The sequence below is a fragment of the Manis javanica genome, chromosome 14 (assembly GCF_040802235.1).
Source record: "Manis javanica isolate MJ-LG chromosome 14, MJ_LKY, whole genome shotgun sequence".
In the NCBI taxonomy this organism is placed as follows: Eukaryota; Metazoa; Chordata; class Mammalia; order Pholidota; family Manidae; genus Manis; species Manis javanica.
The window spans coordinates 5152961-5178071 of NC_133169.1; the positions used below are offsets into that span (position 1 = coordinate 5152961).

A 25111-nucleotide genomic window follows, 5' to 3' on the forward strand; every position below is an offset into this window, starting at 1 on the left:
AAGGAAAGCACCTTTTCTGATATTTGAAAACCTGTCTTTTTTTCTTCCAACTATGGAAGCCCTAAAATCTGAGATCTTTGGGTTTTCTTTTCTCTGTATGTCTTCTGGACAAGATACTTGCATGTGGATTTATTGTCATGGGAAAGAAGAATATAATATTCACATGGTGTTCATTATGAGGGAATAAATAAACCTGCTGGCAACAGGAGCGTAATTCAATTATTCTGAAGAGATATCTCTATAAATACATTGGGATGGCTTAGTAAACAATGAAGAAATTTTATGCAATAGTTCTGGCAAGAGTTATGCAGAAGGAGATAATGGTCAGATGTTGTTTATGAAATTAAATATGAAATGGGGTATAGTTGTACTAAGCCAGAAAGTAATGGAATTATATAATCAGAGTTTTAGATCAGGAAGGGACCTAAAAAGTCAGTGAACCCAACCCTATCATTTTAAAGTATGAAAAATATGGTTCAGAAAGATGAACTTTTCTAAGGTCAGAGTGAATATCACAATGAAGTTTAATGCAACATCATTATATTAAGCACTTACTACGTATCAGGCATCCAGAAGCCCAGGAACAAAGAACTTTTAAAAGATTTAAAAAATAAGAAAAACCCTACCTTTGGTCTGGTTATCCACTATCCAGTTTGACAGCCATACAGTTCATGCATTCTCTAGATTTAAAAATTTCAGTATCATAAGTACTATGATAGAGGTATATACTATGAATTGAGTTTCTAAAAAGCCTTTCTAGAGAGGATGACACATGAGTTAGCCAAGCGAAAACGGTAGGAAGGACATGGCTGAGCAGCTGCAAGAGCAAAGACAGGGTTATTGTGTATCTGGGAACTAACAAGCAGAAAGTGGGAGCACAAGGTGGCAAGAGCTTTGCTAGGTAGGGGCAAGGTCTTGTAGGGCAACACTAGCAGATACTTGGGCTTTATCTTTTAGAACAGTGACACGAGGCATTCAAAAATTAATGAGAGAGCAGGGGGAGCTCTAACGAGGTTCATGCTTTGGAAGACATAGTGGAGGAGTTTTATTAAAGAGACCTGACGTCTCACCTATCCAGAAGGCATGTATGGAAGGAATTCAGTCCATAGATCTTCGGCCTGTAAGAAACCTGCCTGCAGCCGCTGGCTATGACATAGAATCCAGTGGCACAGACCAAACAGGTCCATTCCAGAGGCTGAGTGGACAATCATTATTTTAGGTATCTCCCAGGGTATAAATCTACTTAAAGTGTATATGACATGGTTCTGAGAGTTGGTTCTGTGCTTCCTTAATTGAACCATTGAGATCTAGGAGTGTGGATGCAGGGCGGTATGTGCAGCTTGGGGGAGGTCTCCGTGAAGGCCAGGCTCCAGAAAAAGACAATCAGGAGAACAAGGGGCAAGGGCACCCATTCCCATGTTTCCTTTCACGCAGCCCTCTGCTCAGAGACACCACCGCCTGGAGGCAGGGCAGAGCAGAGGTGAGACTACAAGCAGCAAGCAGCTTTTCAGTGGTTGACACAAATCAGTAAATCTCCCCTCAGGGAACCCACAACATGCAGCTTCACTATGAACCATGTGCATATGTCACTTACCGCAGAGGGAAAAAATAATGAAAACTGAGGGATATGTCCAAGAAAAGAGGAATAATGAAAATTTTATGGAAGAGTGTTGATGTAATACCTAAATTTAACCTTTTATATTCCCCAAATTAACCTCTCTCCACACACTTCGCTCCCACCACTAATGAATTTCCTGTTCAAAGATAAGTTATAAACAGCACCAGAAATACTATAATTACTACCAAAAAAAGAATAAAAGTAAAAAGTGGAATAAGAATCTTCCCACTTGAACAAACAGAAACTTCAAAAGAACTTCTTTTCTAAAAAATGCATATAGCTTTGCAAATATGAGCTAAAAATGAAAACAAGGGATTAAAGACAATGCAAATTGAACTGGCAGAGATTGGAGAAAAAATGGAAGATAAAAATAAAACAAAAAAGCAAGTCAAATAAGAGCATCAAAAGTATCCGAGTCATTTTTTAAAACATCATCAGTGACACTGAGGGCATGTTGATAAAATACCGTAAAACAGGAAAGAATAAAAGGAAAGTATGATTAGGGAGATAAAAATTCTAGAGGAAAACAAAAGAGCATCCTTGTGACCTTGGGTTAGCCAAAACATTCTTAGATAAGGTAATAGAGGCACAAGTCATACAAGAAAAAAATTGATAAATTTGATGGCAAAAAATTTTTAAAAAGTGTGCTTCAAAGACACCATTAAGAAAACCAAAAAACAAGCCTCAGGCTGGGAGAAAATATTTGCAAATTACATATCTAATAAATGAGTTGTTTCTAGCATATATACTTTTAAAACTCAATAGTAAAAAGGCAAATAATTCAGTTAAAAAATGGGCAAAAGGCAGGAATAGACACTTCACTAAGGAAGGCATGTGAATGAAAAGGGGTCCATTAGTCGCCAGGGAAATGAAAAAACCACTGCAAGATGCCACCACACAGCCACAAGAGTGGCTATCATCAAAAACAGACAGTAGGAAGCACAGGGAAGGAAATGAAGCGAACGGAACCCTTGTACGTTACTGGTGGACATGCAATGCGCTGCGCCGGTTTAGAGAACACTTCGTTGGCCACTTTAAACGTTGACACGTATATTTACCATGTGACCTAGCAATTCCACTCTTGGGAACCTGACCAAGAGAACTGAAAGCATATTCCCAGTCAACTGGAGAATGAAGGAAGTATGGCATGTCACAGAGTTCAATACTACTCAGCCGTGGAAAGGAAAAAGATATCAATCCACATCACAACGTGGATTAACCTTAAAATGTTATATCCGAACAAAGCCACATGCAAAAGATGACGTATTCTTTGGCTCCGTTTATGTGACATGGCTGCGAGAGGAAACCTACAGAGACAGAGAGCAGAGGCTGTCTGGGACAGGGGAATGGTGGTGAGAGGCAGACTGACTGCAAATGGCCTGGAGGGAAGAGCTGGGGGCAGGGGTGCCGTGGGGGGAGTCATGAGAAGCTCAAACACCAGTCAGCAGTGACATTACAAAGCCCTGTACGTTTACTAAAAATCATTGAATTGTCTGTGTACAGCAGGTGGATTTTATAGTAGTTAAATTACACCTCAATGAAGCTATTTTTTTTTTTTGAGAGGGCATCTCTCATATTTATTGATCAAATGGTTGTTAACAACAATAAAATTCAGTATAGGGGGGTCAACGCTCAATGTACAATCATTAATCCATCTCAAGCCTAATTCTCGTCAGTCTCCAATCTTCTGAAGCATAACGAACAAGTTCTTACATGGTGAACGAATTCTTACATAGTGAATAAGTTCTTACATGGTGAACAGTACAAGGGCATTCATCACAGAAACTTTCGGTTTTGATCATGCAATATAACCTATAAACAATCAGGTCAAATATGAATATCCGTTTGATTTTTGTACTTGATTTATATGTTGATCCCACATTTCTCCTATTATTATTATTATTTTTATTTTTAATAAAATGCTGAAGTGGTAGGTAGATGCAAGATAAAGGTAGAAAACATAGTTTAGTGCTGTAAGAGGGCAAATGTAGATGATCAGATGATCAGGTGTGTGCCTATGGACTAAGTATTAATCCAGGCTAGACAAGGGCAGCAAGACATCCACGGATGCAGAAGATTTCTCTCAAAGCAGGGGGGGTGAGGTTCTGAGCCTCACCTCTGTTGATCCCCAAATTCTCACCTGATGGCCCCCCTGCGACTGTGCCTGTCTTAGGTTGTTCCTCCCTTGAGGAATCTTACCCGTCTCTGGCTAACCAGTCATCTTCCGGGGCCATACAGGGAAATGTAAAGTTGGTAAGTGAGAGAGAAGCCATATTGTTTACAAAGGTTAGCTTTTTACTTCTTTGCAGATTTATGCCCTGTGGCTTCTATGCCCAGCACTTGTCTCGAGGTATCTTTACCACCTGGAGGAATTATGATACTCGGTAAATTCGATATGAGGCACGAATTCTATTTAAGGTTTGTAATTAGGAAGGAAGAAGAAAAGCTATAGATGTAGCATATGAAGGAACATGGGAGGATTGATTATTTCTTTGACATATCTTCTTGTATAGTACCTTAAGCATGTATAGGTTTTAAACTACTAACTAATTTGCACACACATATTAACATAATAGGAATACGGTGACATAAACAAAGCAAATCTATAAATACCATCCATCTCCAGTGAAGCCAAGAAAACCATTTAGGCACCCTAGGCATTTGTGAAAATTTATCTATGATATGATGGATATTGTCCAACTGTACTTGAACCATCAGACAAATTAAAGCAGCCCATTTCTGGGATCTGTTCACATCCCATATGTTCTTTTAACCATAGATAGTCTATAGTCATGAGATTTTGGAGTGCTACAACTTGCACCCCTCCCAACTCCTGGTTGAGTTCCAACAGTACAGATCCGGTCAAATTCGTTGTCTCACTGTATGCACATGCCAGCCTAGACATCTCCCTCCTCATTCCTATGGCAAGTCCAGGAGACGGTGGGCTGGATGCAGCCACAACCGCAGCATCGTCCGGATCCCTGTGGAGGCTTTTTGATGATCATCCCCCGGCACCAGTCCTCCAGAGAGTGCTGATGCCGGAAGCTCCTCCTCATATCGTATCTTAGTTCATTTTCTGGGTAGCCAAGCTAGGCCTTGATCTTCTGCGTAGAAACAAACAGACCCTTTGCCCACACTTTGACATGCCCTCTATACCACTGAGTAGAACTCATTGGAGGTCAGCACACAGTAACTGTCAATGAAGCTATTTTTAAAAAAAGGCTTGAACACCACAAGGAATGGCCGAGACCAAGGTGCCTGGTCAGGTCAAGCTCTGTGTGTTCAGACAGAGACTCAGTCACATAGCGACTGTGTTTCTTTCTCATCGTCTGACTTGATTAACTCTGCTTTCAGTAGTGAAAGTTTATGGGAAATTTAAGTGCTTAATTCCCTAGAGGAATTTTGACTTTTCTGTTGTCCTCAAAGAGAAACATCCAAATAACAGATGCCTGAATTTCGCTAATGATGGAAACTGTGGGATTTTTTTTTCTTAGTGTTTTTTTTCAAGACAGATGGCCAGGAGTCTGCTCATTTGCCTCGTAATCTCTCTTCTCAATAGGTCAAGCCACTTTCTGAAGCCCCCACAGAATAAATCCATTACGGGGCTATGTCTTAGCCAGATCGGGCCACTGTACAAACGCTGTACATAGACCGGGTGGCTTAAACAACAAACATTGATATTTCACAGTTCTGAGGCCTGGCAAGACTAAGATCAAGGTACGGACTGGTTCAGTTCCTGGTGAGGCCCTCTTCCTGGTTTCCAGATGGCACCCTTCTTACTATATCCCTAAATCTCATAAGGGCACTGTCGTGGGGGAAAGCGTTCCTCTGCCCTCCCGGGTTTTGGCTGGTCTCAGAACCAGTGACATAAGAGACATCAACAGGGAAAAAATACAAAGTTTAATTACATGTGCATTGCTTGGAGACCCAGTAATGAAACCGAGACCTAAAGAAATGACCCAGGCAGGCTGCTTTTATACATCTTAGACAAAGAGCCCGTGAATCTGTGAGAAATTGATAGGACAGAGGAAATTTATGTTTGGCAGCTTAAATTAGTAAGGAATCCTAAACAGCATTTGGGCTGGGATACTAAATTAGTAGGAAAGTAGCAAGATTTGCTAAGGCAGGCTTCCTGGTTCTCAGTGCCCTGTCCTTGGTGGTAAGGATCCTTATCCCCTCCACACGCAGGGAGGGCACCTTCACAGGGGAGATGTATTTCCTGCTTTCGGGGATGGACAGAGGAGGGTCAGAGTGTCCCCCTTGGACTGGCTGTTTTCTGCACTCAGTGTAATTCAAAGTAATCAATAGGCCATCGTGGCACATTTTCTGGCAACCTGCCCTTGGGCCCTGCAGCACTCATCCCCTTCACGAGCTAATACTTCCCCCAAACCCCATCTCCAAATACTACCACACTGGGATTAGGGCTTCAACATGTGAATCTGGGGGAGACACATTTAGTTCATAGCAGGCTCTGTAATTGTGACCTCTTTAGAAAAGAAAAAGAACCACATCAAGAATTCAAAGATTTCTGAGTGGTTATGGGGAAGGACCCCGAGTACCTACATGCTTTGTGTATTAACAAAATTCTGAGTTATTAGATACCAGTCAATAGTCTTTTGAGTTTAATAATATAGGTCTCCTGTCAGTGGCTGTATTTGAGTGTATGTCCCCTTTTCCAACTAGATGTGACAGAGTCTATGTAATGTCAAAATTAATGGCTCATTCATTCAATTCATTTATAGAAAAGTGATTGCAGAGAAGTAAAACAGTGAAGTCAGTTTTGTATGCATGCAGATTGGCGATTAAACATTTTTATCTTCCAAACTGTTCTTTGAAAACAACATGAAACTGAGGCCAGTGGTAGACCAGAAGTTAGAAAACTAGGCTATTTTTTGTTTTGTTATTAATAACTGTGATTCTAGGCATTTACAATCTTCACCTCTCTCTTTCTCCATGTATTAAACGGTATTAATAGTAACATAATATTTACATAGTGCTGCAGTGATGGTAAAATGAGAAAATGAATAAGTAACCTTATCAGCAGATCTCCAGGCCCTAGGATGCATACAAATGAAGTGATATTAACATAAATGATCCCAATTTCCCTGCCTTAATGTCCCAAGCTGAATCAGGACCATAAGCCTCCAAGTCTAGTTGGAAATCTTGATCTCACAAATGATCAGAACTCAGTCTATTCACCTTTTTCTGCCCTCACCTCATTCTTGTCTGTCACTTGAGAGGGACCCTCATTTGGCCTACTAGTTTCCTAAGTGGGTTTTGGAAAATAAGCCCCATTTATTTCTTTAAACTTGCTTATTAAGAACTAGGTATTTTGCAGGCACTGTAATAGGCACTGGGAATACATCAATGAATAAGATATGCCCCTGCTTTCTTTTGCCTTGCAATTTAGAGAAGATGATGAATGCTACATGTAATAAAGTGTCAAAAATGCAGAAATACAAATCCAGACAAAGAAATTAGTACTATGAATGAGAAAAAGACTGTTTCTACCGGAAGAGCAGAGAGAGACTGTGGGGTGGAGAAAGTGAAGAAAGAATTCACAGAGAAAAGGAAGTTTTGAGCTAAATCTTGAAGAATGAATAAGCTTCTGACAGGCAGACTTGAGGTGCATTATGTGGACATAACACATTGAGACAATGCATGGAGATTGGTCACTGGAAGCCCTTTATAACTTTATAAAGGGTTTGAACTTACCCTATAAAAAGGTGGGAGCCTTTAAAGAAAAGCACTATACTTGAGGAATATCATTCTGGTGGTGACTTGAGAGATGCGTGTTTAGAGTAACAGAGACAGGTTTGGAGACAATCACAAGAATGAAAAAAAAGAGATGATAAGAGCCTGAACTAAGTGGATAGCAGCTATATAGACGTGGGGATGAATACAATAAATATTACCCAGGGAGCACCTATATGATCTAATGCTGAATAAACGGGAGGGGATGTGAGAGAGAGGGAGGAGACAGAGTGACTCCAGGTTTCTGATTTAGATCAGTGGGTCTTGCCGTAAGTTCAGTTGTGAAAGGAATGAGAGAGACAGGGTTCAATTAGAGAAGCATATAAGGTTGAAGGAAGATATGTTTTTTAAATTATTATTAAAGGGCCTTGACCATGTTTACTTACAGCCTACTTGAGAGGAGATAGAAAAGGAGAGTCCATGTAGTTCAGAAGAGGATAGCAGAGCTCTCTTACAGAAATAGAGATCAGATGAGCAGAAGTTAACATTGAACCGGAGAAGAGACACCTCTTCCTTTGATACAGAAGGCAGAACTATTGAGGAAGAATATACATTTAAATTAGCAGAGACTTTGCAGGGTCAGAGGTAAGATGGTTCAAGAGTTCATGTCTGTTAGACTCATTTTTCCCCCCTATCTGTTAAAATTGCAGAAGTGGAGTAAGGGTCTGTGAAGTGTAAAGTAGGTGTGAACTATCCCTGAAAAGGACAAGAGAGCTTTTCAGGGACGGGTAGATAAAAGGTTTGTCAAACAGTACAGGGGGTACCACCGAGTTGGAGTCCACAACCTCCCAGTGGCAACAGTACACACAGGTATGTAATATCCTGTAGCCGTGCTTAGCAATCCAAATGTATGAGTGGAGATGTCTGGGTACATCAAGGGCTAGGAAGTGACAGATCTGTGAACACTGAAGTGCTGGGAAGAGCAATCTAAAAGGATCACTGTAGACTTTGAGTAGGAAAGAAGGAAAACCACCAGGAAAGTGGTGAATTGAGAGAAAAATCTAAAACAAGGTCTTGATGAGGTTGAAGAATAGGTTGACATAGGGAAATATAATGACTCTAATGACAGGAGATGATAGTCAGATCTTGAAATACTGGAATGTATCATTCTAGAGATGCGGTTATTCCAAGGTCTAGGTTCAGCCCTGTAGTTGGGTTGTTGAAGTTCAAGAAGTAGTTTGGGGTCCAGGAGCTGGAGATCAGGTTGTTGGGTGGGCATCCATATGCATGATGAGGTCATAGGTGAGGCTGTCAGGAGTTGGGGCCAAAATGGAGATTGTGAGTCACACCGGAATGCTTACTGGAGAGAGGCGTGTGGTGGAATGTAGAGCAAACAGTGAGCCTTTATTCAACTCAGAATTTACAAAATGTTATTCACAGATATCATTTTACTTAATCTTCACGTCCTATGACACAGACATGAGTATCAATCTCCTCTTACAGATAAAGAAACAGATTCAGTTTCGGACTTGTCAGACAACAGTCACCCAACCAGTAAGTGACAAAGCTGAAATTCAAGCCCATGTTTTCTGGCTGACATATCTCTTGTTTTTTCCGGGGTATTAGTGGAGATAAACTTTTACCCATTGGGGCACACATTTCACAGAGGCACTGTAGAGATATAATGCCTTAATCCAAACAAAAGTTAACTAAAATAGGAAAGTAAGACCCATTAGTCAGCAACAGGTACTTTCCCAGAAGCCACTGGTTGAAGAGAAGAAAATGTTTCTCCAATTTTGTTCCAAAGAGAAGAAAATTCTTCTTATGTACACACTTCACTCATAACCTTTCCTCAGCTGCCCCAGGGTGACAAGTGGAACTGACTAAATGCCGCACCGTAGGTGCTTCTTGGTATTCAATTTAACAAACTCCATTACACCTGGAAAAAGATGTCAGGTAAAGGGTTCAGGAAATAGGGGGTAGAGAGCATCTAGTGTGCGACTCAAAGTGTTTCTATTTAAAAACAATAAAAGAAGTCAATGGCTGGGGTCTTACTGTTCATCCCTCTCTCATGACTCTCATTTCCTCTCAGAGATAAGAATAGTGACCATTGTTTACACAAAATGTTTCTAAAACATCAGCCTTTCTGAGAGAATCACAGTCTCGGCTTTTAGAGAACATTATGAGCATTTATTTCTTCTGCTTGACTCACCATAACTCTATGACAGGAAACCGAGAAAGGGGCAAAAAAGAACTAATTCCTCTTCCCTCCTTCCTCTAATTCTTTGCACCCAGAGTTTATCCACAAAGGAATGAGGTCTTTGGGAGTCTTTGCGGCTCCCTCCCTACCCAATAGTAGTGCCTGGAATTTGGCAGGCGCTGAAGAAATGGCATCTTAAGTTTCCACTTGCCTAGTAACTGAAGGGACTATCCATCAGAAGAAAAAGCACCCTAACCGTGGAAGATACAAATACCAAAGCCATTCTAGAGAGGTCAGGAAGGGAAAAGAACTGTGGTCAAGAATCTGGAGACGCAATCTCCTTTCTGACCGCAAATAGGAGTGAATATTTGGAGGACTCGGGAGAGGGACCTTCTTTTAAGAAATGCTTAGTGGGAAGATTGCCACAAACTTGGACAAAGTAAATGGGCCTATAGATGGCAAACCAGCAGAAAACTGGAATTGCAGAAATATTAAGATGCACAAATGTTAAATAATCTAGTCCCAGTACGGTTGTTTATGAAGAAGGCTTAGTTGTCAAACCCAGGTAAGGGAGTCCCTGAGGCCCTTTGCCACATCAGGTGTGGGTTTGGGTGGGGTGGGGGGACAAGCTGAGCTGAGAGGGGAGCTCTAGACAGAAGCCGCCTAGACCAGTTAGTGGAATCCAGTTCTGGGGAATCACCACTACTCAGAGACACAGGAATCCCCAGCCACAGATATGCTGGGGTAAGAAAGAACTGAAGGCAGCAGCAGTGGTGGGAAAAAGCTCAACCATCTGTGTAACTTGGAGAAAGGGCTTCTAGGTACAGGGGAGCAATCACTGAGGGCCTGAATGAAGAGGCCAGGAACCTCTAAACAGTAGGGGGTGGAGTGGGAATACACCAACTCAGTACAAGATGCAGGGAATGATGGTGACGCCAGCATAGAGCAATGAGGTAGCCATCGGAGGACCATTCCTCACCAAACCCAGCCTCACGGGGTCAGCAGCACAGAGACGACTGCCTGACACAAAGGATCCTAGATGACTGGCCCTACGTAGAGCTGTTTGAGCAGATACCATCCTAACAGCAGTCTAAGAGCAAGACTAGACACTGATGGGCCTGGGGACCCTCAAGAGCTCATGTCCTATTGCTAAGTGACTACCGACACAGTGACGTAGCGTGCATGTGCTGAGGAAATGCCTTGTGAGAAGCCACTGGACTTGACTAAAGCCTAACCAACCACAGAGTACTCAGCTGTTACCCCAGAACATGAACTGGCTTCTCAATTCCAGTATTAATCATGTCAGCCAGTTTGGGTACGATTCATGACCCACGGATTAGTAGTACCATTCCACAGATTAGATTGTCTGGTTTTGTGTGGATTTCTTTGATCAATGGTATTATTACCCTGGAGAGCCCAATTTAGGACAGGCCCATGTTCTACCCTTTTAGAGATGGAGTAGAGATAAAAACAACTGGATAGGAAATATCTTTTGTTCATAGGAATGGGAAGGTTTACTAAGAGAAGAATATAGTAAAATAATTTTTTAAAAATACTACCTTCCCCTCCTCCACTATTTCCCCAATTTCCCTTCTTTCTATATAAGGTATTACTTATCTGTGTTCATCATTCCAGGGAAGGGCACAAAGCATGATTCAGTTTATCCTGGCTTTGTTTTCCAAAAGTGATGGAGGAGAGAATTAGAGGAGCATCAAAATGTTTGGAAAGCATGTGGATTGAGAAGAGGGAGGTGTCCTATGTCACAACGAGCCAATACTCCCCCGGGCCCAGGAGAGGATGGAGGAAGGGGCGGAACTGATGAGAACAGCATCCTGTGGTCCCCAGAGGGAGGAAGGCCTATCCCTGTCCTCTGATGCCGTCCCGGGAAGGCGGCATGAGGTCTGCCATGCTCTCCAGAGCAGACAGTGGGTCCAGTTTGCAGGCAGAGCCTAGGACATGCGGCAGGACCTCAGACAGGGCGTGGAGCCTGCAGTATCTAGCAGAGGTCCAAAGGCAGTCCTAAGAGATGGCTGAGGGGCAACACAAGCATTCCTGTGCCCTACACAGGAGAGAGGAGGGGCAGGGAGAGTGGCCAGTCCTGGGGAGCACAGAGGGAGCCAAGAAAGGGCCCCACAATGCCCAGCATGGATAGATGAGAGAAGTTCGAACAAGCCAGGGGACGTGGCCTGCATAAGCTCTCAGCAAATCTTAGACACAGACGGGGCAATGGAGAGGAAACGCATGAAGTCTCTACCACGCTGGCAGAATAGAGGCTTGGTGTCCGATTTAAGGGGACTTATGAAACAGGAAAGTTAAATTTCTCTCACATCGGAATTTGAGGCCTCAGATTTATAATAACTCGATGGCCACTTATGCTGTTGGGCAACTTCATTCATTTATGTCTTGAGTCCCCAAGTAGATACACATATGGGAACCAAAAACTATCTCATGCATCCTTATACTTCCTTCAGTATTTAAGGGTCACTCAATCCTCTAACAGACACTTGCAGAGCCCCTACATTTCCAGGACTGTGAAGTTCCTGAGGATACATCTGAACAAAACTGTTTCTGGTCTCCCAGGGCTCTCAGTCTAGGGCCAAAGACAGACAATAATCCAGTGAACAAATACGACATGTTTGGTGGCCACAGGGCTGTGAGGCTCATGAATCCGGGTTAGGGGAATCCAGTGTCCACTCCTGTGGAAGACATGACATTTGCTCAGTGGAAATACTGAGCTGAATTGACTGGAACTCATGCTCTTTGAAACCCTGGCAGTAATTTCAATAAGCGACTAACATTTTTCTCAAGAAAGCCAAAATAGGCAAATGACAGAAGTGAATATATATACATAGAATTCATAAATAAAACAAAGCAGCCAAAAGCTCATTAATAGACAGTCAAGAAAGGGAGATACAAAAAAAAAAAAGTCACCCAGAACGAGGACAACATTTATTTTTATAAACTTTATAAATTGAAATCCAGGTATATCTGCTTCCAATCTTGTGCTGTGTCGTGGCATTATAAAGAGAAAGCATAGGCTTTGGATCTGAATTCTGGTTTTAGGTATTTGCAGTTGTATTACTTTGGGCAAGTTACTTAACTTTTCTTACATTTTCTGATCTTCAGTCTTCTTCTACATAAAAGGAGATTATTAGTCATTTCAATCTACTGGGTTGTGGACAAGATGCATTTAATAAATGATCATTTTCATTTATTATGATAATGTAAGTACCCAATAAATGATAAGGATTAAAAAGTACTGGCTCCCTACCGCGTCCCCCCCCATGGGTATGTGTGGATTATCCACAGAGGTGGGCAAGGAACCTGCGGAAATCGAATCTATCACTTGCTCTGTGAGCAGAATGGACCATGGAGGCATTCTGAAGCACTGAAGGATGCCTGCAGTGTTCTCTTTGGAACTGGCGTCTGACCTCCATTCCCCAGCATGATCCACATGCTTCCCTTCCTGGAAGAGGATATAATTAGTCTGTTACTTGAGCACCCAGATCTCAGGGTCCTGCCCACCCAGGCAAGACCCTTGTGTCCCCTCTTAACCACTCTGGATTGGCCAATGCCATGTTCTCTCCCCATTTCCAGCCCCTGGGATTTGTCTTTCCGAAATGTTCCTCTTTCTAATCGTGTGTGTGTGTGTGTGTGTGTGTGTGTGTGGCTTCTCAACAGATTCCTTGGAAATACATATTTCTCTGGGTGATGAAGATCTGCAGCTCCCAGCAATCAGATAGCTCCTACCAGCTTTTAGGAGTAAGGTATCACACGCCTCTTCCTGGCCCCAGCTGTATCTATGCGCTCCCATCAAACTGTTCTCCCTTGGTTATGATTACGTGCCACATGGTATTGCAGTCATCAGATTACATACTGTCTCTCCTCAGGGGCTGTGAGCTCTTGAAGGCTGAGACTATCTTGACTCTATCTTTTCCCTACAGAGCTGGATATAAACTGGTGTCTAGGTATTTTTTTTCAGCCTGCGAAGGAATGCACCATCATTATCATGTAATAGACGCGGAAAACCTTGGCTGTGTCTGGTGATTTTATATGTAGTAAAATGGACATTTTTGTATTCTTCTGAAGAAAAGGCTGTGAGTTCTGGTTAAATAACTCAAGGTGTACACATCAAAAGGAGAAACTTACCAGGCCACACCAGACAGCGGGTGAGTGAAGGAAGGAACTTACAGCAGATGAGGGCTTTTGCCTTCTCCAGATCACCTGGAAAGGTAGTCACACTTTTCTGCCTCTAGGTGACACAGGTTGGGATTTGGGGATTCTGAATTAGTCACTGCAGAAAAGCCAAAAGACACAGAAGGGGAAAGGGCTTTGCTGCTATTAAGCCACCTCTATTTACTCCACATTTATATCTGTCTCCTGCCCACCCACAACTAAATTCTGTAAAGGGCATGAATTCAAGCTATTTTTTTGGCACGCTCTGAACTACTGTCTTCCTAAAGCTGAAAATTTCCCAGAAGGGATATCCTGAGAAACTAGTAGCATTTCTTCTCTAACAGAACATCGAAGACAACCAACTCGCTCTTCCGTGAACAGATTCAAACCGCAAAGGTTGTAAATGGCATCGAAAGAAGCCCGACTGGCTACATGCAGAAATCTTTGCCTCAGCATGAATTGCCAATTGCTTGCCTCTTAGCTCTGCTGGGAGAAGCAGGGCTGGTGGGAATGCAGTAACTGGGGACAGAGCAATCGCAGGCCATGCGTCTCCCTGGGGAGGACTGTCTTTTAAGGTGCCACAGAGATCAGTTAATGAGGCCAGCCTGAGGTCCTCGGGTCACATCTGAAAGAGGAAACAACAAAATCTTCATGGGAAAATCATGTGAAGATGAAAATAGCTGGAATATAGAAGTATTATCTAACACCCTAGGGAGCTTGTAAGTATAGCCTGAAAAAGAGAAAAAAAAAGGGGGGTGGGGTGGGGAGAGGGGGTCATGGAAAGAAAAGCTTGATTCAAGGTTCAGTCTCAGCTGGGTTGGAATATTCCAGTGTGTGTGGCTCTTCTCTCTGGACCTCAGTTTTCTCACTGGACATGGCACTTCCATAGAAAGTATCTGCATTCTGTGAAATACTTTCTAATGCTGACATTCTTGGGTGCTGTTTTCAAGTAAGTCTCCCAGCCCAAGAGCAAAAGACATACCTGTGAGAATGTAAAACAAGAGTAAATTTGCATGTGTGGAAAGTAATAGCTCTGGCATAGAAAGAGGGGAACAATTTGTCATTTGATGGCCGGCCAGGAGTCTGAGGACATCCTCACACCACCCACCCCAACACAGCTCTGCACCTCAGAGAGAACAAACCTGGTGCTCTTAGGTCCCCAAGGGCTAATGTACCTTTAAATCCAAGAAGCCTTTTCTGATCTTAGCCTCCCAAACTACAAATCCCCTTCCTGTGGGCTTCCTACTCACCTAAGCAGAAATAAGCATTGTCTCTCTATCAATATAAGTCAGTAGATTTTTATACACACACATACATGTATATAGCAAATTATTTTGTAACTGTTTCTTTGGTTGTCCAATCAAGACTGGGCTGGACTAGAATGACGGTTCCCTGATTAACAGGATTTCGTCTTTAATACCTTGATGTTCTCCACGGCAGTACTTGGCCCATAGTAAGACCTCAAAAAATATGTGCTGAGTGCATGGGAGAATAAATGAATGCTTATGTTGAAACAGAAATCTCACCACAGGAGAAAGGGGAAGGTGGCTGGCAATATCACCTTTCAAATCTGAGACTGTTACACTTTTATCCATCCCATTAACCAAGCAGTTTTCTGAAGAGCAACATGATTTTGTACAGATGATCTTCCCCATCAACCCTCATTCTCCGTCTGTTTTCTCAGACTTCCATGTGCCTGTCTCTGGCGCTTCTATTTCTGCCTGTCTCCTTATCAGCATTCTGAGGCTGAGCCCTTTCATCCTTCTTTCCCCTCTTTGTATTTTTTACATACATATATGTATTCTTTTCTCCTACCTGGTTGGGAGAAAAGTATCTTTTGAAACTGATTTCCAAATTGCCTAGGTGATGTACTTTCTTTTGGTGAAGTGCTTTTTAAGCAAGGATGCTGTTAACTGTCAACCGATCTTAATAATGCCACAGGGGCCAAGGGCAGGCTGCCCCAAATGTGCCACTTTGCGCATGTATTACTTCAAATCAAAGCGACTGGAGAAAGAGCAGAAGCAGGAAGGACACTCTGCCCCTCCTCTGTCCCCCCTGAAACCAGGGAGTATCTCTCCCATGTGGGCAGAGCCCCTCTACACCGCGAGGGCAGAGAGACGTCCTTACCGCCAGAGGCAGGAACTGAAGGGCCATAGACACAAATCTTTTTGCATGTTTACTTATCTGCTACCCCAGCCCAAACACTGCTTCGAATTCCTTCCTAATTGAAGGTCCCAAACATGCATCTTCTTTTTCCTGTCAATTCCCCGCAGATTGATTGTCTCTTTGTCTAAAATATGTAACAACTTTCTGCCTTGGCCATTTCTTGGGCTGCAGCTTCACTGCCCGGCCTCTGTGTACACAGGATCACTCTTTGTTTCTTGGCCCCTGTTAATCTGTCCTACGTCCACGTGCTTCTTAGACCACCTGGAAGGACCTGGAAGGGCAGAGGAAAACGCTCCGCCTCCCCCACCAACACTCTGCCTATCAGAGGGATGTGTGTCCCCCACTGGCGCGTCAGCCAGCCCAGGCGGGGTCACCAGCTTCCGCCCCCTCCTCCCTCCTTCCTGCTCCCTTCCGACCCCCAAGCTCTTTTTCACTTTGGGACAGAGGAAAGGTGGTCACATCCTGTCTTAATTGATTCCTGATCACTGATTTCCAATGTTGATCTCAATTAGAAATAAAGCAGTCAGAGAACCACTGTGTAAATCTCAGAATATCCTGACACAGGCAAACTAAGGGAAGTGGGGCATCTGCCTCAACATTTCGATCTTAGAAGAAACAGAGGGAAAACTCTCCCACTGTCTATTGACATTTTTTCAGAGGCTTTCTAGGGGCAAACTTATTTATTTTATGATAAAAAAGAACTTTTTTATTAGAAAGGTGCTTCAGAGAATTGGCTCACCCCAGAGGGTTGTTAGGGTTGACAAAGAAAAATTCCAAAATGTCCTAAATTAAGTACATAAAGGGCCAGAGAATGAGGGAGAGAGACAAGCAAAGATCATCACTCAGTAGCTTCAGGCCACAGCTCACCAGAATCTCCACGTTCCTGGGTGAACTCATTCCAACAGGCATCGAGAAGGTCCCCAGGACCACAGCATCCCCCAAGTGGGTGACCACTATCTGACCATCACCAGCAACCTATCCATGAGCCTTCTCTCGGACTCACCACCTATCCCAGGACTTCCCCACTTTATGTTAGTTCGACTTCCTTATCTGTAGCCAGTGTAAATTTAGAGAACTTCCTTTCCTTGAGACCCCCTCATAAATGTGCCCTGTTTCTTGGGTTGGGCAGACAAGTTGTTCTGTGAACTGGCCTTGCTGCTGGTGAAGTAGAAACTGCCTGTCCCAGGACTCAGTCCTTTTCCAGGCTGCATCTGTAAAGGCGCAACAAGCCCCTATTGTTCAGAGATCTCTCTCATCTCTAGAGCTTTAGATTTGTCAGGGATCATTTAAACACATCCAATGCTCAAATTATCCCTACTTTTAAATGCTTCCCACCAGAATCACGTAACATCTTCATCAGAGATGAGATTCGCATTTGCAAATAGCTGGTGTATTGGTGTGATTTATAGAACATTACATTGCAGAATTATAGAACATTAAATTTGCTCCAGCCCTTTCATTTCTACAGCTGAGGAAATTCAGGCCCAGAAGGAAGTGGTTTATCCAAAGTCACACAGACAATCAAGGGCAAACCTGTGACTAGAATCCATGTGCCCTGTCTCTCTCTAAACAATATAGTCTTTTTCCAGTCACCTTTCATGGAGACTAAAACTCCCCCCTTTCAAATCACTTCTTATTTTAAGTTTTTCTCTAGAAAAGTCCCTGACAAAAAAGAACAATATGCCACTGTGGAGCACGGTGCATTCTTAGAGCACTCACTGCCATAACTTTGGTTTTTAGATCAGCTTCTGATACCTAGTGGGAAGTGGGGCGCTGGAAAACTGGGTACATCAGACAGGCACACTGCAATGTTCAAAGTGGCTAAAATGTCATTTCTAAGTCTGTGTTTTGCAGAATACTTATAATATGTGAAATGCTAATTATGGGCAAAAAAGAATCTTGGTCAAGTCAATTGAGAAATACTGGAATAAACACATTTAAGTGAGATAATTTACTTTTGCTCTGCAAAGACTGTGCAGAGAATGAGAAGATAAGCTACAAACAGAGAAAATATTTGCAAACTACATATTTGACAAAAGACTTATTAAGGAGTATAAAGAAATCTCGAAAATAGTATCAATTCTTTTGGGCTGTTTTTCAAGGGTGAATTTCCCCTCCTCTAGGTGATAAGCTTCATTAGGTAAGAGATTATATCTATCTAGTCCTTTGAACAGTGCTTTTCACTTAGTAAGTGTCAAAATATTTGAAACATTTAGGTCTGTTAAAAACCCAGAAACACCTCAAACTTTACATTTAAGGAAAACTCCTTTGCTAATGAGTAGGCCATGGGCAGAATTTGTCTATAATTTCTACATGTCTGTCCAAATTTTTTTCCCTTTTATGGATGGAGTTTTATAGATCATAAATTCAAATGCTCAGAGAACCATAGAAGCTATTTATTCTTACTCTCTACCAATCCTCTTATGTTGAATTACTGACTCAACAGAGCTTAGCTGAAATTGGCACTTTTCTAACACTAATAATATTTTCTATTTTTCCAGGGCCTTTCTGCCAAGAACTTAAATGTGGAGAGGTGAACAAAGAACGGCATTTCTTCTCCAAAGACCAAGTCTTGAAATTCACCCTTGCATCAGCCACAGTAAGGCTTCCTCTGGTCCCACCACAGCTGAGTGCAGCAGATTTCTCTTTAGCAGAGGTGCAGGGAACCTATGCAACTATAGATGTGTGACCTTGGACAAGTCATTTCATCTCAAAGCTATAATGACTCAATTATGATGCTAGACCACCACTGTACCCTTAATGCCTCCTAAGTTTGCTGGGGGACAGTATTTGTGGTTGGCCTAAGACATGGTTAAGCACCACTCCCCAAGTACAGCTATTCTTTACATATTTGCCTTTGGCTTTCTTTATTCACTGAACTCATTTGAGATAATTTCATGGCTGTTGTGATTATTTCCAAAAGATTAAATCTGCAGCTGTGTCTCTAGTAATGCTCTCTCTCTCTAGTGCATCCTTTCTAAATAAGTAGCAGTTGGCTCTTCAACACCATTGCCTAAGCCATGTTTGCAGAAAGACTGGGCCTCAGCTGGAAAACCCAGTGGTCATATTTGGGGCCTTGCATCCTGGGTACTCAGCCCAGATCTACTAGGGGGTCTTAAATGAAATGAATGAGCTAAGTGCTTCCAGCCTCAAGCCCGTATTACTCTAGGAACTGTGGCAGTGTTGCTCCTATTGATGGGACTACTGAGCCAGCCATAACTGCCAGAAGGCTGAGGAGGAGAATTACAGCTTAGCTTTATGATATTAACCCATTTCGGGTGAATATAACCTTCACAACAACCTTGCACAGTAAGCACCATCATCTCCCATTTTGTAGAAGAGGAAACTGAGGCACTGAAGGGTAGGTGACTTTCCCAAGGAAATACTGAAGGTTTAGTGGGAAGTTGGCAGCATGATTTAATCTTCTAAAAGGTAGATCTCCATGTGGTGAAAAGCATAAACTAGGTGGTGGCAGATGTACTTATTAATTGCCTATTGCCCCAGTGGAGATGAGAAAGGACCGAAACTGGAAGCTTCAGAGGGAGGCGCAGGTCCTCCGCCCTCACATTTCCGTAGAAGAGACACGTTTCTACTTCCCATAAAGCAGAGGATGGTAGCAGATGCTTTCTGCCCCTTGTTTTATAGAGGGGACAGGTCCTTCTCAGCTCTTGCTGTGCTCATGAAGCAGACAGGGCAGACATTCCCCCAGTTGACACTGAGGACGATTTCCAGCTTCTTCCTCACCATTTGAATGGGAAAGTCGGACCCTGCTCTTGCCACTGATGCCAATGTCTACATTTAGGGTGAAGCGTGAAGATGGTGCCAGGTTGGCCCAAGATCCCAGCCATGACCTCAAATCCAGCTTCACCAGGAAGCTCTGTGTTTTGTGTTTCCCTAAGCAGTCATCAATAAAGCTGATTCTTCCCACCTTTTACCTCCCCATCCCTGTATGGTCCCAGAGAGAGTTGGGGTTGTTAGCACCTGAGGTTGCAAGAGGGGCACCGGTTGGGGGTGGAATCAAAAGGTTCCTTCTGCCCAAGCGGTGTTTTTCCAGGGAAGTGCTATTGCTGACAGCTTGAGGAAGCTCTGCTTCCCTGCTTGACCAGCCGGTGCCCAGGACAAGGAGTTAACTTGCCTTCTGAGTCTCAGGTTTTTTATTTGTAAAATAAGAATTAGGAATAGCTCATTTTAAAACAAAGGTAATGTTATTCCCCCTCCCCCCTTAGGTTCACAGTAGGACATTATACAGCCTGGTGAGTTTTCTATCATCTTATCTTTTCTCCTTTATGGCAATCCGAACTCCATCTGGGCCTCCAGGACACGCTGATGCAGTGTCAGAAGTCATTAAAGGAAAAGAGCAAAGATGAACCACAGATCTTCGGTGCTTGGGCCCGGTAATCAGCCCACTAAAATAGAATAGAGGGTGAGGTTCCGTAATGAACACTAACTGCATTAAAGCCCAGGCAGATCTGACTCTCCGTGTCTTTCAGGGACCTGGTGGCTTCACCCAGATCTAATAAAGAAGGTGGTTTCATCTCTCCTCTTGCCAACACTGTCACTCTGCGTCCTGAGAGAGGTAATACCGGTGAGAAGAAAGTGAAATCTGCAGAGCTAGGCACCAGGACTGTCGGGGGGATGTCTTTGCGTGCCCCTAGGGACAAAGCCATTGTAGCTAATATCTCTTGTCATTCTGTTTCTTTGTTTCCATAAACTTACAGAATTTCAGAGATTCAAATTCTTCCTTTTCCAAGGGAGAAACAGAGAGTGAAATGCAATTTAATTGGATTTTTTGCCTAATAGTTTTCCTGACAGCCAATCTGAATAGTTACTGATTACATATGAAATTAACTTGAAAAGGAAGTTCACTCACCTCGCGGATAGTATGTCTCAGAAGACATGGCCTAAGAATGGCACTGTACCATAGCCGCGAGAACAGACCTGGAAGCTTACCAGTTCTTCCCACTGAAACCAAACCCACATTCCCCCATCAAACACTTGCTTTGAATTAACCAGATGAGTATTTACTATATCTAGGAGAGACTCCCCAATATTTTGGAAGTTTATTGTTACAATCAATCCCAGAGGAATCAGCAAGTGATACTGGACTCATGGTAGTATAAACTGCTCACAAAGACAGGTGGACTGGGTAACCGTATGTCACCTTAAGAAGAGCTCTTCTTTCTGTAATTAGAGGTGTCATTAAGTGCTTAGGTACCCTCTCTCCCAAAGGGTTGTTCTGCTTTTAACTGCAAGCTGAAAATTGAAGGGCACCATCAAAATGAGTTCTCTGAAGGAGATAATTTTCACACCTCAACTGTACAGAACACAGAAGTGTAAGCTACCATTTATTGAACACATATAACAGGTCCAGTGCCATCTTAAGTGCTTTACATATTATGTCCTAGTTAGTCTTTACAACAGTGCTCTGAAACTGGCATTTTTATACTCATTGTTACAGATGAGGAACCAGAGACTTCTGGAGGTCAACCAATATCCCTACGTTTACACAGAGTTCGCTTTGCATTCTCAGCTCTGATGCCATGAACATCATGCCAGGCATTTCAGAAGATGCGACAATGTAAACATCGTGGTCCCTAATTCCTAGGATCTTACAGTATGTTTGGGGAATCAGATATTTATAAAGCAAAGTGCTGTCAGTGCTGATGGGTTAGAAGCTAAGTCTTCCAGGAGTATTTAAAGAGAAGAAGAGGCAGCCGGGGGCCTCTTTAGAGGAGACGGGAGTTTTGTGCAACTTCAGAATTATTTCTAGGAATTTTCATGGAGAAAAAGAGAGTTCTGGGCAAGGCCACTTGAATAAGTATACCGGGTATGTTTGGAAGTCAATGGGTGGGTGGGCGAATGGAGTTCATGGCATATGATGGACAGTCAGGGAGGGTAAGGCTCCAAAGGTGAGGCGAGTGGAAAGCACAAGACCTCAGATGATTGCCCAAGGGAAATACTGGAAGGGTTTTAAAACTACACGATTTCCAATGCATTTCAGTGCTTTTCAGTGGGTGAAAACATTTTTCTTCATTACTATTGTGAGGAAATATATTCAGCAGAGTACATTCAATAATATGACCTAAGGTGTATTTCTCAGATCATCTCTCTCCAGTACCCCCTCAACCCCATCTACCTAGATAATATGGGATCCTGGGAGAAGGGAGTCAGTCCAGGGTCTATGTGCCTTTACGGGGCGTGAAGAGAGACAGAACTCGAGATGTCCCTATGGAACTAGGTCTTCCCCAGGGACAGTGGAGCTTGGGACTATGCTCACTTCAGTACCCATGTCCTTGGGCTTATAGATGAGCTGTCACAACAAGAGCCTTCTGATTAATGAGACCCTCTGCATGGTCCTGTGTTATTATGCTGAGTTCTGTGATTTTCAGTCTTTCTCTCATGGATTACTGTTTTCAGCAAATATATTTGGTTGTTTATTTTCTGTTTGACACCAAACATTTAGTGCATCAACAACCAGAGTTGAGGACAAATTACCCTCAATTGTCCTTTCTGACTTCTTTAATTTGCCTCATTTTTCATTTGTTGTAGATGTTACGATTTCTGCCAAGTTTTCTTTTTAAGTTCTGTTTTTTAAAAAGTTGAAAAACATCACTTGGAATCCTCGTACTTTGTTTTTTCCACGAGTCCTATAAGTCGTCGTAGGATAAACTTCAAGCAGTTAGGAACAACGTGTTTGATAAACTTTGCTGTGTTAAGTGCTTTGAAGGTCATTCCGGAGCAAGAGCAGCAACATGAATTAGTAAGTGCGTAGTGACATTGCAAGAGAGATAGAAAGTGTTTATCAACTGAAGTAACTTCTGGGAATGAACCTTGGGACAGACGCTGCAGGATTCTGTGTTCTGTGTATGGGTCTCCTTCTGTTAAAACTGCAAAAACATGGTCACGGAGAGCTTGGGCTTTCTCTTCCTGATTCTGTAGACCTCCAGCAGCTTCTGGTAAATGCTGTTAACAAATTACTCATTGGCTCAGGGCTGGTCTCAAATTCGCAATAATAGTGAAAAAGAAGTAGTGACGTGAGCCCCCAGCTATGGTGTACTTACAAGAGATAAGTCAAAACTATATTAAATTCTTCACCTAAGTTATTATATTTATTGCTTAACAAAACTGTGAAGTCAGTATTTTTAGCTCTATATGAAAGAGTGTAAGTATCTTAAGCAAAGTTATACAATTATTGAAGAAGCCAGGTTTTCGTCTGATGGTAAAGCCCCCGACCTTAACCATCACAATATTCTGCTTCTCAGAATTGAGAATTCTCTGCCAAACCGAGGTGGGGCATGTGTGTGTGTAAATACCTCCCCTTAGGTACAGTGATCCCCTGTACGGATCTAGCTCTTCTCTTTTGAGTGTGGAATACCTGGAAGCACATAGTAGTTAGCACTATGACCACTCCTGGTGATTCGCAGCTAACTGCACAGACGCTTTTATTCTCCTTTTCCCCCAGTGCAACCATCACACCTTTACAGAGGTGACTCTGTATTACACAGGTGTGACCATGTCACTACTGCCCTCAGAAAACCTTAGTGGTTCCCTATGGATAATGTGATCACGTCGGAACTCCTCAGCCTCCCGGCAACCTTCCCTGTGCTTAGTCTTCCAGCCTCGTCTCTCAGTGCGTCTTGCCTCTAATTCCAAGTCCTTCTCATAGTGGCCACCAGCGTCCCAACAACATACATGCAAGTTTCCTGCCTGTGCATCCTTTTTCACAGTGATGCCCCGTCTGCCTGAAATCCCCTGCCTGTCCCTTCTTTAACTAATTTTTTATCTTTCAGGACTCAGACAAAACGTTTAAGACAGAACCTGCCTTTGCATTTTTCTGACTGTACACCTCATTTGATTACGGTGTGTTTCAAAGGTTGACTTCAGTATAAGATTCATTCGTGTGTGCATCTGTCTTATCTCATGACTCTGTTCCGCCTGTGTTCCTTTCAAACACAGGCACAACATCTGGTTCATTTTGCCTCCATAATGTCTTGCTTAATGCTTAACACAGGCTAAGAAAATGTTGGTTAAGTTGAATCAGATATTCACTAATGTTATCCCTAACTAAAACTACTTCATTTCAACAGGGTGCAGAATGTATTTATGCCAGGAAATGACAAAAATGTAAGTACTTCTCTGATATATTTAAATATGCTACGTTTGATCCATTATCTGTCTGTCTTCATGGAGCCACTAACTTAGATGTTTGGGGTCAAAACTTTTATAGAACACATCTAGAAATTAGGAATCAAACAGTTTAAGGGCAAGGTTTTGAGCATGGAATAATGTAAAACCATGTATAGTATAATTACTCAGGTTTTGCACTGCACAACTTTTAAGTTTTTTTGCACTGACATATTTGTAGTCATCATGTATATGTATATCTGTTAAAATAGCAGATGTCATCAAATGTCTTGAGGAAGAGAGCTTTTTTCTTTTTAACTCACTCAAAAACACCATTTGAATTAATGGTGGGCCACTGCCATGAACTTTTACAAGGATCATTTGGTCTTTTGTGTGAAGAGCTGACAGGAACAAGGTAAAGATAAGAAGTTCTCCAGACAGACTTAAAAGTATCCATTTTTCTTAAGCTGCATAAAGTATGAGAAGAGAGAGACAATCATCTAAAACAGTAACAGTTTCCATATGGAATTTAGAGTAGATATGAAGGACTAGGATGTCTTAAGTTGGGAAATGAAACCTTTTCACATTTCCAGTATCTCTGACCAGAATAAGTTTCTTAAAGTGAAAAAAAAAAAAGGCCTTAGGATATAGATAAAATCAAGAGCAAGACCATAAAACATTCTGTTAAAATTCTTTGAAAGATTTAAGGTGATACTTGCCAGACTCTCTTAGGTAGGCAAAGAGTGTCTAAGAATCTTAAGGGCATTGTCCTTACATGCTGATCAAGTAGAGAAAAGCTTGCCTGAAAAAGGACTGTGAGAATGGATTTTGTCTTTGGATTGAACAACAACTTGATACATAGAAAGCCCACAAAGTTTTAAGGAAGTGATATTAGGTTAGACTAAGAAGAGTCAGACAATGGAAAATGAAAGAGATCTCTGCCCCTAACTTTCTACAGGCTGAAGTTATACTGAAAAAACTACTCAGCTGTAAACACAGCCACTCCTTATGAAAAAGGAAAGACACCTCTGAGGGTGGGAAGAACACCCACAGAGAAAGATCAAGCAATGAAAAGAGCCATGGGTTAGAGCGCTCCTGTCAGCAGGTTGTACTGGACCCTAATCTAGGAACAC

The 25111-nt window shown here is 42.4% G+C and overlaps 1 long non-coding RNA gene across 2 annotated transcripts in view; it reads left to right on the plus strand.

Annotated features, from left to right (window-relative positions):
• Window positions 1–25111, plus strand: part of LOC108396661 (uncharacterized) — a 41471-nt gene that overhangs the window by 2701 nt on the left and 13659 nt on the right. Inside the window, exons 2-6 of one of the 2 annotated variants that reach the window (XR_012125078.1) lie at window positions 18356–18453; window positions 20345–20430; window positions 21313–21468; window positions 22404–22614; window positions 23942–23978. This is a non-coding gene — a long non-coding RNA (uncharacterized lncRNA). The remainder of the gene's footprint in view (window positions 1–18355; window positions 18454–20344; window positions 20431–21312; window positions 21469–22403; window positions 22615–23941; window positions 23979–25111) is intronic. The other variant, XR_005062848.2, reaches the window with a different exon arrangement.